At 45.8% G+C, this 13729-nt stretch overlaps 1 non-coding gene across 1 annotated transcript; it reads right to left on the reverse strand.

The window, feature by feature from the left end:
* Window positions 1-12384: 12384 nt before the first annotated feature.
* LOC149469204 (RNase MRP) lies at window positions 12385-12657 on the reverse strand. Its single transcript, XR_016311639.1, has one exon.
* Between the last annotated feature and the right edge of the window lie 1072 nt (window positions 12658-13729).

The following is a 13729-nucleotide window of genomic DNA, read 5'->3' on the forward strand; positions in this document are numbered from 1 at the left end:
CCTGCATACTCTTGCCACATGAGGCCAGGCATTGTCACACACAAGGAGGAACCCAGGAACCACTTCACCAACGTAGGGTCTGACAATGGGTCCAAGGATTTTATTCCGATACCTAATGGCAGCCAGGGTTCCATTGTCTAGCCTGTAGAGGTCTATGTGTCCCTCCATGGACCTGGCAGCTCTCCCCCACTTTGTCTTTTCCCCAATATTGGCATTGTGTCCACAGTAGCATTTGCGTAGGCAGAGCAGAGTAGGACTGGTCATAGGGATTACTTTGATGCAGATGGCCATTTTAAACATGTATTGCAATATGTGTGAACCAAATATCCCTATTTATTGCAAAGCCTCCATGGATATGCCTCCGCAGACCATCACTGACCCACCACCAAAACGGTCATGCTGAACGATGTTACAGGCAGCATAATGTTCTCCACGACTTCTCTAGACCCTTTCACGTCTGTCACATGTGCTCAGGGAGAACCTGCTCTCATCTGTGAAAACACAGGGCACCAGTGGTGGACCTGCCAATTCTCATGTTCAATGGCAAATGCCAATCGAGATTTATGGGGCCGGGCAGTGAGCACAGAGCCCACTAGAGGATGTTTGGTCAGAGACATTCACACCAGTGGCCTGCTGGAGGTAATTTTGTAGGGCTGTGGCAGTGCTCAGCCTGATCCTCCTTGCACAAAAGAGCAGATACCGGTCCTGCTGATGGGTTAAGGACCTTTTATGGCCCTGTCCAGCTCTCCTAGAGTGACTGCCTATCTCCTGAAATCTCCTCCATGCTCTTGAGACTGTGCTGGGAGACACAGCAAACCTTCTGGCAATGGCACATATTGATGTGCTATCCTGGAGGAGTTGCACTGCCTGTGCAACCTCTGTAGGGTCCAGGTATCACCTAAAGCTACCAGTAGAGACACTGGCCCTAGCCAAATGCAAACCTAGTGAAAAACAGTCAGAAAAAGATGAGTAGGGAAACAAAAATTTCAGTGGCTTCCACCTGTAAAACCATTCCTGGGGATCGCCCATCTAGTGCACCTGTTGTTAATTTCATTAACACCAAAGCAGCTGAAACCGATTAACAACCCGCTCTGCTACTTAACTGGCCAGATTAATATCCCAGGAGTTTAATTGACTTGATGTTAAACTCAGATTAAAAAGGATTCATTTAATTTTTTTGAGCAAAAAAAAGCACTGACAGTGTACTAATGGCACTGCGGAGGAAGGAGTTAATATTTTTAGGCAATCAAAGGGTTAACTGTGTGAGGGGAGCGTTTTACTAGTGGGCAGGGGGGGGTGTGCTTCACTGTTACACAGTGTCCCCTCCGGAACAGTGTAATGGAAACTGACAGGGAGAAGAGCTGCATTGAAAACAATGCAGCTGTGCTCCATGTCAGCGTTTGCCCGCTGATTGACACCCGCTGCTGTGATCGGTGCCGCATGCAGGGCGGTCGTGTGGTTCGTGCGCGCCCCCTACCTTGTAAACAGGATGACGTTTATAACCATGATCCTGCCTACAGGGGCCGCTTTGCCACAGTAAATGTAAATTGGTGGATGGTTCTTTAACCGCTTCCCCGCCGCTCTATAGCAGATATACTGCTACAGGGTGGCTGGGGTGCGCAAAATCACGTATATAAACATTTCCGGGTAGGGGGCACGCGCGAGGCATGCCTACACCTTACTCGCACCGCTATTCACAACCGCGGCTGTCAAGCACTGGGCCCCGGCCGGTAATTGCTTACTGGTGCATGGTGATTTCCGAGGATCACCGACAGAGAGGAGGACTGTTTTGTTTACTAACAGTCCTCCTCTCTGTCACACAGCCATCCACAACAGTGTGAATACAGTGAAGCACAACCCCCCTAGTAAAACACTCCCTACACACAGTTAACCCTTTTATCACCCCTAATGTAACCCCTTCCTGTCCAGTGCCATTAGTACAGTGTCAGTGATCTTATTTTAGCACTGATCACTGTATTGGTGTCACTGGGGATGTCAGTGACAACAAGTCAGTTCCCCCCAGTGTCAGAATGTCCGCCACAGTCCTGCTATAAGTCGCTGATCGCCGCCATTACTAGTAAAAAAAAAAATCCCAGTATCTATACCTCCATTTGTAAACGCTATGACTTTCACATAAACCAATTAATTTACATGTATTGAGATTTTGTTTAGCAAAGACATGTCGCAGAATACATTTTGGCATAAATTTATGATGAAATTTGATTTTTTTTTACATTTTTTTACTGGACATGTTTAATAGCAAAAAGTCAAAAATATTGTTTTTTCTAAAAATTGTCGGCCTTTTATTTTATAGCACAAAAAATAAAAACCGCACAGGCGATCAAATACCACCGAAAGAAAGCTCAATTTGTGGGAAAAAAAAGAACGTAAATTTCATTTGGGTGCATCATTGCACAACTGTCAGTTAAAGTAACGCAGCGCCATAATGCAAAAAATGGCTTGGTCAGGAAGGGGGGTAAATCCTCAGGAGGGCAAGTGGTTAAATAGTTTCTCTGTGTTGCTACAACTTGTCACATGCCTGATGAAGGGGTCCTGCAAGACACCAAAACATTACTCTTGCTGTAACTATGTGATTGCTTATTAAAGCTTTGGACCCATATTGGAGAACCTTGGTGTGCTGCTTCTCGGTTCCAGCCGATTGGCCACTGCAGCACCCACCTACACATATAGCCACTTTATGATACAGGATTGTGTGTATTGGGATTTTGCTGGCAGCACTGCAGGCGTGGGGGCTCACAGTGGGGGGCCTGGGCATCAGGAGGGTAATGGGTGCTGCATGGGGGGGGGTCAATTACTAGAACTGATCCCCTGTATGGCTTTTTCTACAGCAGCTGAAAGCCAGCAAGAGGGAGAGGAGAAGAAGCCAGCTTTCAGCTGCTGCGGAGAGAGCCATACAGAGGATCAGTTCCAATAGTTGCCCCCCACCATGCCTGTAATGGTCATGAGTATCTCGTACCTGAATAGCTGTGTGTGTAGCAGCCATGTCACAAGTCTCCTATGCCATTTCGTCATAAGAAGGCATAGCAAAGTGACCTTTTCCTCTCTCCTCCTCCCTCCTCATTTTAGCTCATACAATCCACAAAGTCTTAGCTGCTACCAGTCAATCCTTATCAGTCTGTTAATAGGACTAGCAGGATCTTACCCCCAATACACATCTCAGGGCTCATAAAAGTGTCTGCCTAATGCAGGCCATAGATGGGTCGAAAATCGGCCGATTTTTCGGCCGAAAATAAAATCGGCCGATTTTCGGATCGTTAGTGGGCTAAATGTTCGGCCGTTTTTCGGTTATTTGGCAGATTTTTTTTATCGGTAAAGTTGGAAAAAAATCGGCCGATTGTGCCGATCGGCCGATTTTCGCGGCAATGGTGGGCAAATCGGCCGATCTTTTACCGATAAAAAAATCTGCGCATGAGCAGTGACCTGCAAGAGGAAGACAAAAAGCTGAAGAAAAAAGAAGAAGAGGATGAAGAAGAAGAGGATGAAGAAGAAGAGGAAGAAGGGGAAGAGAAGAAGAGGATGAAGAAGAAGAAGAGGATGAAGAAGAAGAGGAAGAAGAGGATGAAGAAGAGGAAGAAGAAGAAGAGGAAGAAGAAGAGGATGAAGAAGAAGAAGAAGAAGAAGAAGAAGAAGAGGATGAAGAAGAGGAAGAAGAAGAGGACGAAGAAGAAGAGGATGAAGAAGAGGAAGAAGAAGAGGATGAAGAAGAGGATGAAGAAGAAGAAGAGGAAGAAGAAGAAGAGGAAGAAGAAGAAGAGGATGAAGAAGAAGAGGATGAAGAAGAAGAGGAATTCCAGTCCGGCAAAAAGTGTCCCTGCAGAGAGCTCCGTTATTTCTTTGACAGTTCCTTGACATTTATAGCGGTTGCAACAAAGTATCTATTTGTTTCCAAATAAAAACATCTGTATCCTAAATGGATACAAATAGATACATTGTTGCAACCGCTATAAATGTCAAGGAACTGTCAAAGAAATAGCGGAGCTCTCTGCAGGGACACTTTTTGCCGGCTCTAGACGGGATGAAAATCGGCCAATTTTTTTTACCGTTGCTGGTAACGTCGGCCACTTGAATGACCGATTTTTCATTTTTTTAAAGAAAAATCAGCCGATTTTCGACCCATCTATGGCCTGCATTAGTCATCTTAGTGGCTACAGAGGAAACAGACATTGGGTCATAAATACCTTAGTTGGAATCCATAGAATATGAATATTTGTCTTTCAGGAGAACCTATCATCCCAGAATGTTCCATAGCTTCTGAAATCATGACCAAATAGCCAGAATAAAGTCATATTAATCTTAATCAGTTATTGGTTTAGCATTTTGAACCCAAACACCCCTATGCTAGGAGGTTCCAGAGTAGATTAGGCCTCCACACCCCTCCTATGAGAAATAAATATCCGAGACCTGGAAGCCAGCCACCCAAAGACATCAGTTGGACAGTAGTTAGTTCCAGGGATGGCGCATTGTTGGATTTTAGGTGAGTAAAGTTCAGCTTTAGTATTGACACATGTTGTAGATCGCAACTGCAGTGCACTTTGAATGCAGTGCGGGAAACGCGCAGAGAATGCAGGTTTCTTGCACCGCATTCTGGTGGGGACTGGCCCTCAAGGACAGGAGAAAATACTGTATGTATGCTGCCTGTGAGTATATGCAGTTCTGGGTGTAAACATGTGTACGAACATACACCCCTGAACTAAGGCCATCTGTATCTTGGGGTATATGTCTGTATGCCTATTAAGAGAGCACAGAGCTGTATCCTGAAATATTTTCATACCTGTGGCTTTTGGGAGCTACAAGAGTTCAATGTTGTGGTCAGGGGTGGACTGACCATTGGCGAACTCCAGCACTGCCTGAGGGCCCGGGGTCAGTAGGGGGCCCCATGAGGTGTCCCTGGTACCTTTCATAGGCTGATTTGAGTGTGGGCGAAGACACAGGGGCCCTATGATCCCCTATTGCCCGGGGGCCCCACGAGTTGTCAGTCCGCCCCTGGTTGTGGTACACATTAACCATTTCAATATGGGGCACTTTACCCCTTTCCTGCCCCAGTCAATTTTCATCTTTCAGGGCCCGTATGAAATTGTAACCCATATGTACTGTACCCCATATGAAATTTTTATCATTTTTTGAGACAGATAAAGCTTTCTTTTGGTGGTATGTAACCACTTGGTAACCGTGTTATAGCCGAATGATGGCTACAGCTTGGTTACCCAGTTCTGGGAGGGCGTCATATGACATCATCCCAGAACGCACCCTCCCGCGCGCCACCAGGGGTGCGCACCCATCAATCTCCGTGATCGCTGTGTCCTATGGACACAGCTGATCATGTGATGAGGTAAAAGGCCAATCACAGCGTTCAGAGTAAATACAGTTGCCAGTTATCAGCAGAACTTTATACTGCCAATAACCGGCAGCTGTCACAGAGCAGATCGACACTGATCATCAGGGCACTGGTCATCAGTACCCTGATGATCAGTGCCCTGAAGTGCCTCCCCACTAGTGCCACCCATCAGGGCCCATCAGTGCCCCCCAGCAATGCCACCCTTCAGTGCTGTCCAGCAGTTGTGCCCATCAGTGCTGCCAGTCAGTGCTTCCAGTCAGTGACCATCAGTGCTGCATATCAGTGCAGCATCATCAGTGCCTCCTCATCAATACCCACCAGTGCCGCCTCATCAGTGCAGCCTATCAGTGCTGCCTATCCCTGCCACCTCATCAGTGCCCATCAGTACTGCCTATCAGTGCCCATTAGTGCTGCATATCAGAGCAGCCTCATCAACGCATATCAGTGGAGAAAAATTACCTGTTTGCAAAATTTTATAACAAAGAAAAACTTTTTTTTCAAATTTGTTGGTCTTTTTTTGTTTATAGTGCAAAAAATTAAATGCCCAGTGGTGATCAAATACCACCAATAGAAAGCTCTATGCGTGCAAAATAAATTATAATCATATTGGTACAATGTTGCATGTCCGCGCAATTATCATTCAATGTGCGACAGCGCTGAAAGCTGAAAATTGGCCTGGGCATGAAGGGGGTATAAGTGCCCAGTAGGCAAGTGGTTAATCACCATTGGGTTTTTTATTTTTTGCTAAACGAACTAAAAAAGTCTGAAAATTTAGGGGGAAAAAAACTAAATTTTTCTTAGTTCTGTTAGAAATATTTGCAAATAAGTAATTTTTCTTCTTCACTGAGCGCTGATGGGTCTACACTGTGCACTGATGAGGCTGCGCTGATGGACCTGGGCGCTCATGAGGCTGCACTGATGTGGCTGCACTGATTTAGCAGCATTGATAGGCGGCGCTGATGAGCACTGATAGGCAGCATCGATGGGCACTAATAAGCCGCACTCATTATCAGAGCACTGATGATCAGTGCCTTGATTATCAGAGTAAATGTGTCCTGTCAGGATTGCCAGTTACTATCTCTCCTTTCCTCACACAGTGACAGCATGTGGGAAAAGGAAATGCTGATAAGCCACCGGACACATCAAGCCTAACTTTGAAATCGTGCTGTGGCAGCACCTAAATATTGCAGAGTTCCCCTTTGAACTTTAACATTTCTAACAGCCTCTCTTCGCAAGGTCATCAGCTCACTTCCCCCCTCCCTTATTTCCTGTGTAACAATGTGTTCCAGTCTGCACCTGGTACCCTTATTTTCAGCTGAAGAGAGTTTATCAATCTGTGAAACCACAAGGTCATATTCTGCACTGTTTAGAAAGTCTTTTGAATGTACAAAAAGTGAAAGAAGAAATATATGCATTGTGACGTAATTGCTGATATGTATACCCTGTGAGATGCTTTTCAAGGCACTTAGCTTGCAGACACAATTCCTTGCTAAGTCTCAACCAGCACTGGTTAATAAAAGGTTTGTTTTCCTCAAGTTTGTGTCCGGAGTTTTAACTGGTATTCCCAAAGTTGCCATTACATTTCCTGGTGCAATGGCCAGGAAACCAGGTGTAACTACCGAGACAGGTGGTTTTCCACCACGACACACGGGGATCAGTTCGGAGCTGGCTCCTGGGATCACTGCATTGTCTCAGGCGCTGCCGGACATTTGTCTAGGAGACTGCGCTATATCTTGGTCACCTGCTCCGAGGATCAACCTGCTGGAGTCCAAGAACCCGGACTGGGGAACCAACCACCAAATTATGGAGCTCCACTTCAGGAAAAGGTGAGATATTTGCCTTTTGGGTTATAACAGTCAGTAAGGACCTCCTGACGGTATTTTGGAGGGAAGGGGAACCTGATCACCTCCCGAGGTGACCCCAATCGGATGATTGCGCATCCTGGGCTAAACTCCAGTCGGTCAGTAATTTCGGGTTGGAAAATCTGGTGTGTATGTGAGTGAATGAGATGCTGCCCAGCAGCGAAGCGAGATTGGACCCTCAGTAGGTGCAGTTCTTGGTACTGGGGCTGATATCGTCCTGTTCCAAGCCACCGATAAGGGGAAGCGTTTGTCTTTTAACCTATTGTGTCGAGGATCTTGGACCCCTTACCAGATCCTCAATCCTCTACCCCTCCGTGTCTGTTTTGGTGTCTCTAAGGAAACAATACTGGTGGTAATCAGTCAATTCAGACCCCCTTAGAGTGCATGGTCAGTAATTTCAGGAGTGAATTTTGCAAGAACTGAAACTCATTCCTAAAAGGCTAGAAACACTGTTCGAGAAAGACTGGCCCCGTTATGGAAAATGTTGGCCGCTCCAGGGCACATTTGATTTAGAGATAATTGACCGATTGCAAGAATATATTAGGTCTGATTCACAGAAGCATGACCAGATTCCGTACATAGACTGTTGGAAAAGGGTGACAGAGGAAGACCCTAAGTAAATACATAAAGCCAGGGAGGAGCAGTGTAGAATTATGGTTATGACAGAGGTAATACCACAGACTAAAAGTACCAAGCGTATCCTTACCCAACCTGAGGAGACAGATCTGCCTCCTCCATGTGTACAGAGACATACCACAGGTAAATATAGACAAAGTTCAAGCCCTGATGCCTCTCCCCATAGACAGTGGGAATTTAGCTCAGACTTACTTCCCAAAGCAGATGGGAGCAGCCCGTAAATGCCAAATCTTACCAACATGATCATACTAACACCCCTAGTTGTGATACTCTCAGTACTAGCAATAAGATGGGAGCTGGAGGCACAACAACTAATGGGCGCACAGATCAGGTGTTCACTTCCACCCTGAAGGACTCCAGTGCCAGTAATCGGACTCTTGCCCCATCTTTCAATTTACCCATGCAAATACCCCTAAGGGAACAATTAATAGGGGGCCCACCAGACTCTAGTCTATACTCCCACCACAACTGACTTACTGAACTGGAAGACCCATAACCCCTCTTATAGTGAGAAACCACAGGCTGTCACAGATCTTCTCTGTTCAATAATCCAGACGCATAACCCCACCCATATGCAGATGTTGTGGGACTAGCAGGCTCTGTGTATCCAGATGAGGATAAGTACTGAGACCGACCGGGCTCCATCCCACTTGGCCCTCCGGGAGCCCATGCTTACTGCTACAACTACTGTGGGAGGCAGGCTATAAGGTATCCAGGAAATAGGCTCAGTTGTGCCAAGAGACTGTAAAATACCTGGGATTTAAAGTATCACAAGGCCAGAGACAGTTGGGAGAGGGCAGGAAAGAGGCTGTTGGCCAAATCCCTACACCAACAACCAGGCGTCAAGTGCATGAATTCCTGGGAGCAGCCGGACTCTGCCAGATCTGGATACCAGGCTTTGCCACAAAAGCCAAGCCCCTCTATGAATTTACAAAGGGGGGAGAGAAGGAACCATTCCTATGGGAAAGACAACAAGACCAAGCATTCCCAAACATTAAGACTTCCTTAATGAAAGCCCCCGGCCTACCGGACTGTAAGAAACCCTATTATCTGTATGTCAGTGAGAAGCAGGGGATAGCAGTGGGATTGTTAACACAATACCTGGATTCATGGCAATGCCCGGTGGTGTACCTTTCCAAACTACTGGACACTTTAGCTCAAGGTTTGCCACCTTGCCTGCAGGCTATTGCAACAACAGCTCTCTTGGTGGCCGAAGCTGAAAGGTTGTCACTGGGTCAAGAGATCTATGTCCGAGTTCCACACCACATTCAGGCATTGATGGATTATAAGGGAAATCACTGGTTCAATAACAGCCGGATGGACAAATACCAGGCCATGCTGTGTGAAAATCCTCAAATCCATTTGGAGACTGTTAACACCCTGAAGCCCGCCACCCTGCTCCCCACCTCAAAAGAACCCCTAATACATGACTGCCTCCAGGTAATGAATTAAGTCTATGCAAGTTGGCCAGACTTGAGAGACAGCCCCTTGGGAAAGCCAGACGTTAAGAATCCCAGGTGGCCAAAGGCAACAGAAAAGCAGATCAAGCAGCCAGGGAGGCAGCACTACAGCGATCTCCACAACAGATTATGGCCCCTCTGTTCCCAGTACCACTCTCTGAATAGGACCCAATCTATACAAAGGCAGAACAAGAATGGATAGAGACTGAACCTGGAAAGTACAGGGAAGATCGGTGGTATCAACTGCAGGATGGAAGAATTATTGGTAAACTTCACTGTTATGCCCCCCTGAGGAGGATATAAATATCTGCTGGTGGCCATCTGCATTTATTCGGGTTTGGTGGAAGCCTGGCCTACACGAACTGAAACTACCAGAGAAGTGGTCAAATGCCTAATACAGGAGATTATCTCCAGATATGGAATTCCTTCCTCCATAGGCTCAGACAATGGTCCTGCCTTTGTTCACAAGTGCCTTCAGGAATTAGCAACCGCACTCAAGATTACTTGGAAACTACATACCGCATACAGGCCTCAAAGTTCTGGAAAAGTGGAGAGACTGACCCACACCCTAAAGTTACAACTGGCAAAACTCTGTCAGGAAACCCAAATGAAGTGGACCTTGATGCTGCCCATTGCCTTCTGAAACTCAGGAGTACTCCAACAAAGAGGACAAATCTGTCCTATTTTGAAGTACTATATAGTAGGCCCCCATCCATCATTAGAGGCATCAAGGGAGACTTACACCAGATAGGGGGGGTGAACCGTGAACTGTTACAGAAATTGGGGAAGAATATGCAGGATATAGGGAAGTGGGCTCAAGAGAAACTCCCCATAAGCCTGTCCAACCCCGTTCATCCCTTTGCACCGGGAGATGCATTGTGGGTAAAGGAGTGGAGCGTAACCCCCTTAGGGCCCGGATGGAGAGGTTCTTACACTGTTCTGCTATCTACTCCCAGCCATTAAGGTGACCCCCCTGGATACATCACTCCAGCGCAAAGCGAGCTGCTGATCGCAAATTCCTGGCTGAGTAAAGCAGACCCTCAAGTCCCCTTTAAGCTAAAACTGACCAGAGAAATCAGCAACTCCAGCCGTGTTCTCAACACACCCAGAAGCTGTTGAGTCAACGCAAGGCGGAAAAAAGGGATATATCTGATATCTGCTAGACGGAAGAACTCCAGCTCTGCTCCAGTCACACCCAGAAGCTGACTGGTCAACGTACAGCGGAAGAAAGGGAATCTACATCAATATGATGCCTGATAAAAATGTTTTAATAAAATTGCTGGTAGCCATAGTAATAACCCTGGCTAGAACAATAGGGGGGAGGGCAGATCATGTGACCCGTGTATCAAGACTGCTAGAGTAGGATCTGTAACCACTAGAATGTTACTATGGCATTCTCATTATGTGAAGGCACAGTAACTGACATTTGTGTACATACATAATGAAAAAACTTATTCAATGTGCACTGTAGGGAACCAGATAACCTGTTATGACCTCATCTATGAAGTTATGTTAAGTGATGCTTTGTTTCTGCTTACGTTTTTTGCTGCGAAGAACAGGCTGATACCTGTGTTGCATCTCTGCAGTTCCTCACAGCTGCATACAGATTTGTTTTTTTCTCTCAACTCACTCCCCCCTCTCAACATTCTGTATTTTTCTGTCTGAAACTAGAGAGATAAGATTCATAAGTGTGAAACCGCAAATGCAGACCCAGGATTAGCAGGACTGCCTTTAGCCCCTTAATGCTTTGGGCGGTCAGTGGTCAATTGGTGATGCTTTATCTCACTCACATTCTCACTATCATACCATTAAAGGAGGGAACGTGGCAGCACCCAAATATTGCAGAGTTCCCCTTTAAACTTTAACATTTCTAACAGCCTCTGTTTGCAAGGTCATCAGCTCACTTCCCCCCTCCCTTATTTCCTGTGTAACAATGTGTTCCGGTCTGCACCTGGTACCCTTATTTTCAGCTGAAGAGTTTATCTATCTGTGAAACCACAAGGTCATATTCTGCACTGCTTAGAAAGTCTTTTGAATGTACAAAAAGTGAAAGAGGAAATATATGCATTGTGACATAATTGCTGATATGTATACCCTGAGAGATGCTTTTCAAGGCACTTAGCGTGCAGACATGAGACTTTGCTAAGTCTCAACCAGCGCTGGTTAATAAAAGGTTTGTTTTCCTCAAGTTCGTGTCCGGAGTTTTACCTGGTATTCCCAAAGTTGCCATTACAGTGCGATTTACAGTGAAGCTGCACGATTTCAAAGTCAAGTGAACCGCCAATTTCAGGTGCAATTTGCAGGACATCTGATACAGATGTCTATACAAATTGCGCAAAAAGTAGTGCATGTACTACTTTTGAAATCGGTGTGGCTCCAATCAAGTCAGAACCGCACTGATATGACCGCTCCAATTGCAGACAATAGGGTGTGACTTGGCATGTGATTTGCAAGACACAGGGCATGCAAATCGCACCTGATGTGACTGGGGTGTAAACGTCAAGTTTGCTTACATGGGATCAGCTGATTAGCCCTTTACCTGATCTGTAATCAGCTGTGTCCAAAGGTCACAGAGTGCACCTGTTGCATGCCCGGGGGGGGGCACAGAAAGCGCATTTTTGGAGGACATCAATAGGCGCCTTCATAGAACAGGAGAGCTGCACCATAGCCATCTACGGTAATGAGGTGGTTAAGGCTAGGTTCACGCCATTGCGTTTCCTGCGTGCTGTCACAGCAGCTAATTCATTTGATTGGACTGCTGTACATATGGGAAATGCAGGGAAAAGATCCCAGACCATTTTTCCGAAAAGCTCCCGCAAGGCAGCCTCAGAGAACCATGTGGTGCTGTGGCACTATGCACTTTTGAGCAACTAAACACACATTATTTTCATTTGGGTGGGGGTGCCATTAGGAATGAAAGAATCTGTGAAAGCAGGTTTTGGCTGTGGGACCGCATGCAATTTACATGATCTCAATAGTGTGAACTGCCCTTGTTCCCATGTGGTGCAGGAAAAGGAAACATCTTGCGATTTGTTAATGACACCCGAACTGTGTAAGGTGGCAGAAAATGAACATTCTGAGAATGAGCCCCGTTGTGTTAGCGCGGTATGTCTACCTCGCTACCTGAATATCTATGGAGACTGACGAGAGGTCCCGCCCTAACCCAATCCGCTCGGCTCTGGGAGCTTCTTGGCGGGGTGATATGAGTAGTAGGACCGGATTATTGCGCACTGCTGGAGCACGCGGCACTCTCTGCCCGAGGTCCGGGGACTTTCCCCTAGGCGGAAGGAAAGGAACGTGCGTCCTCGGTACGTAGCCTAGACGTCAGGTCTTCAGAATGCTACAACCACACGTTGTCCTGACTTATTTATATAGCTCGTTCAGCAGGGATGACTTCAGCTTATAGTGAGCCAAGAAAGTGCACGAATTTCATGTAAAATAGTCTGTTTGTTTGTAGATAAGTAAGTAGTTACCCTGTGAGTGTTTGCGCTATAATCTGAGGACTCATTGAAGTTCTCAAATATGATCCAATGGGACACACATTGTAAGATGGGTAACAAGTACCGAACTTTTACATATGCAAATCTCACAGGGCAGGAAAGCAACCAATAAGAGTGAGACTGTCACTGTAAAACACTTCCTGGGGGTGTGAGATGAGGGAAGGCTGCCTGCTTACGAGGTGGGAGGAGACTGTGAGCAGAGGAGATTGTGGTGGGGGGAGCCTCTGAGAACAGAAGAGGCGGAGATGAATATGAATAGAATGTGAAGTGAATGTGTAGGAAAGTTGGCGTTTCTAAAGGTTTTGTTACATGTTCGTAGGGGATTGGTTGAGCCCTATCATAGTGTCTTGATATGAGTCTGTGTGTGATAGGGTTGCCACCTCAATACTTGAAGTCTGAACACATATTAACCTTTCTAGCAGTCTGATTATGTCCATATTTCTGTGCTCAAAGCGGTACATTTTTTTGCATGGAAATATGTATTTTGTTTTATTGTAGGCATTTAATTTGTAGGAATAACTCACTGAAATCGGTCCGAACAAGAGTCTAGTAAACATCTCGGGTATGTTAAAATTTGAAACACGAAATTATAAATTAATAAATAATCATAAAAATACTATAATATTAATAAATGTAATTTAATAATATAATCAAACCAAAAACACTGAAAATTGAAATATAGCTCCAAGTTCGCACATCACTGAGCTCAGTCGCAAAATCGTTTTCAGTGTCTGATGACGAATTTCCCCCACGAATCATTATCACTCAATTCTGCAAGTGGTTCTCATTTACTATCGCTGTTCTCTAGCTGGTCTAAAACCGCTTTTGACCTAAAGGGACGCTTTTTGGATGCCATGGACATTTCTCAGTTTCAAAGCAGAAAGAACTGTAAAAATGCAGACGGGACAGGACAAA

The sequence above is a fragment of the Staurois parvus genome, unplaced genomic scaffold (genome assembly GCF_062004578.1).
Source record: "Staurois parvus isolate SC_StPar_1 unplaced genomic scaffold, SC_StPar_1.0 ptg000080l, whole genome shotgun sequence".
NCBI classification, from domain to species: domain Eukaryota; kingdom Metazoa; phylum Chordata; class Amphibia; order Anura; family Ranidae; genus Staurois; species Staurois parvus.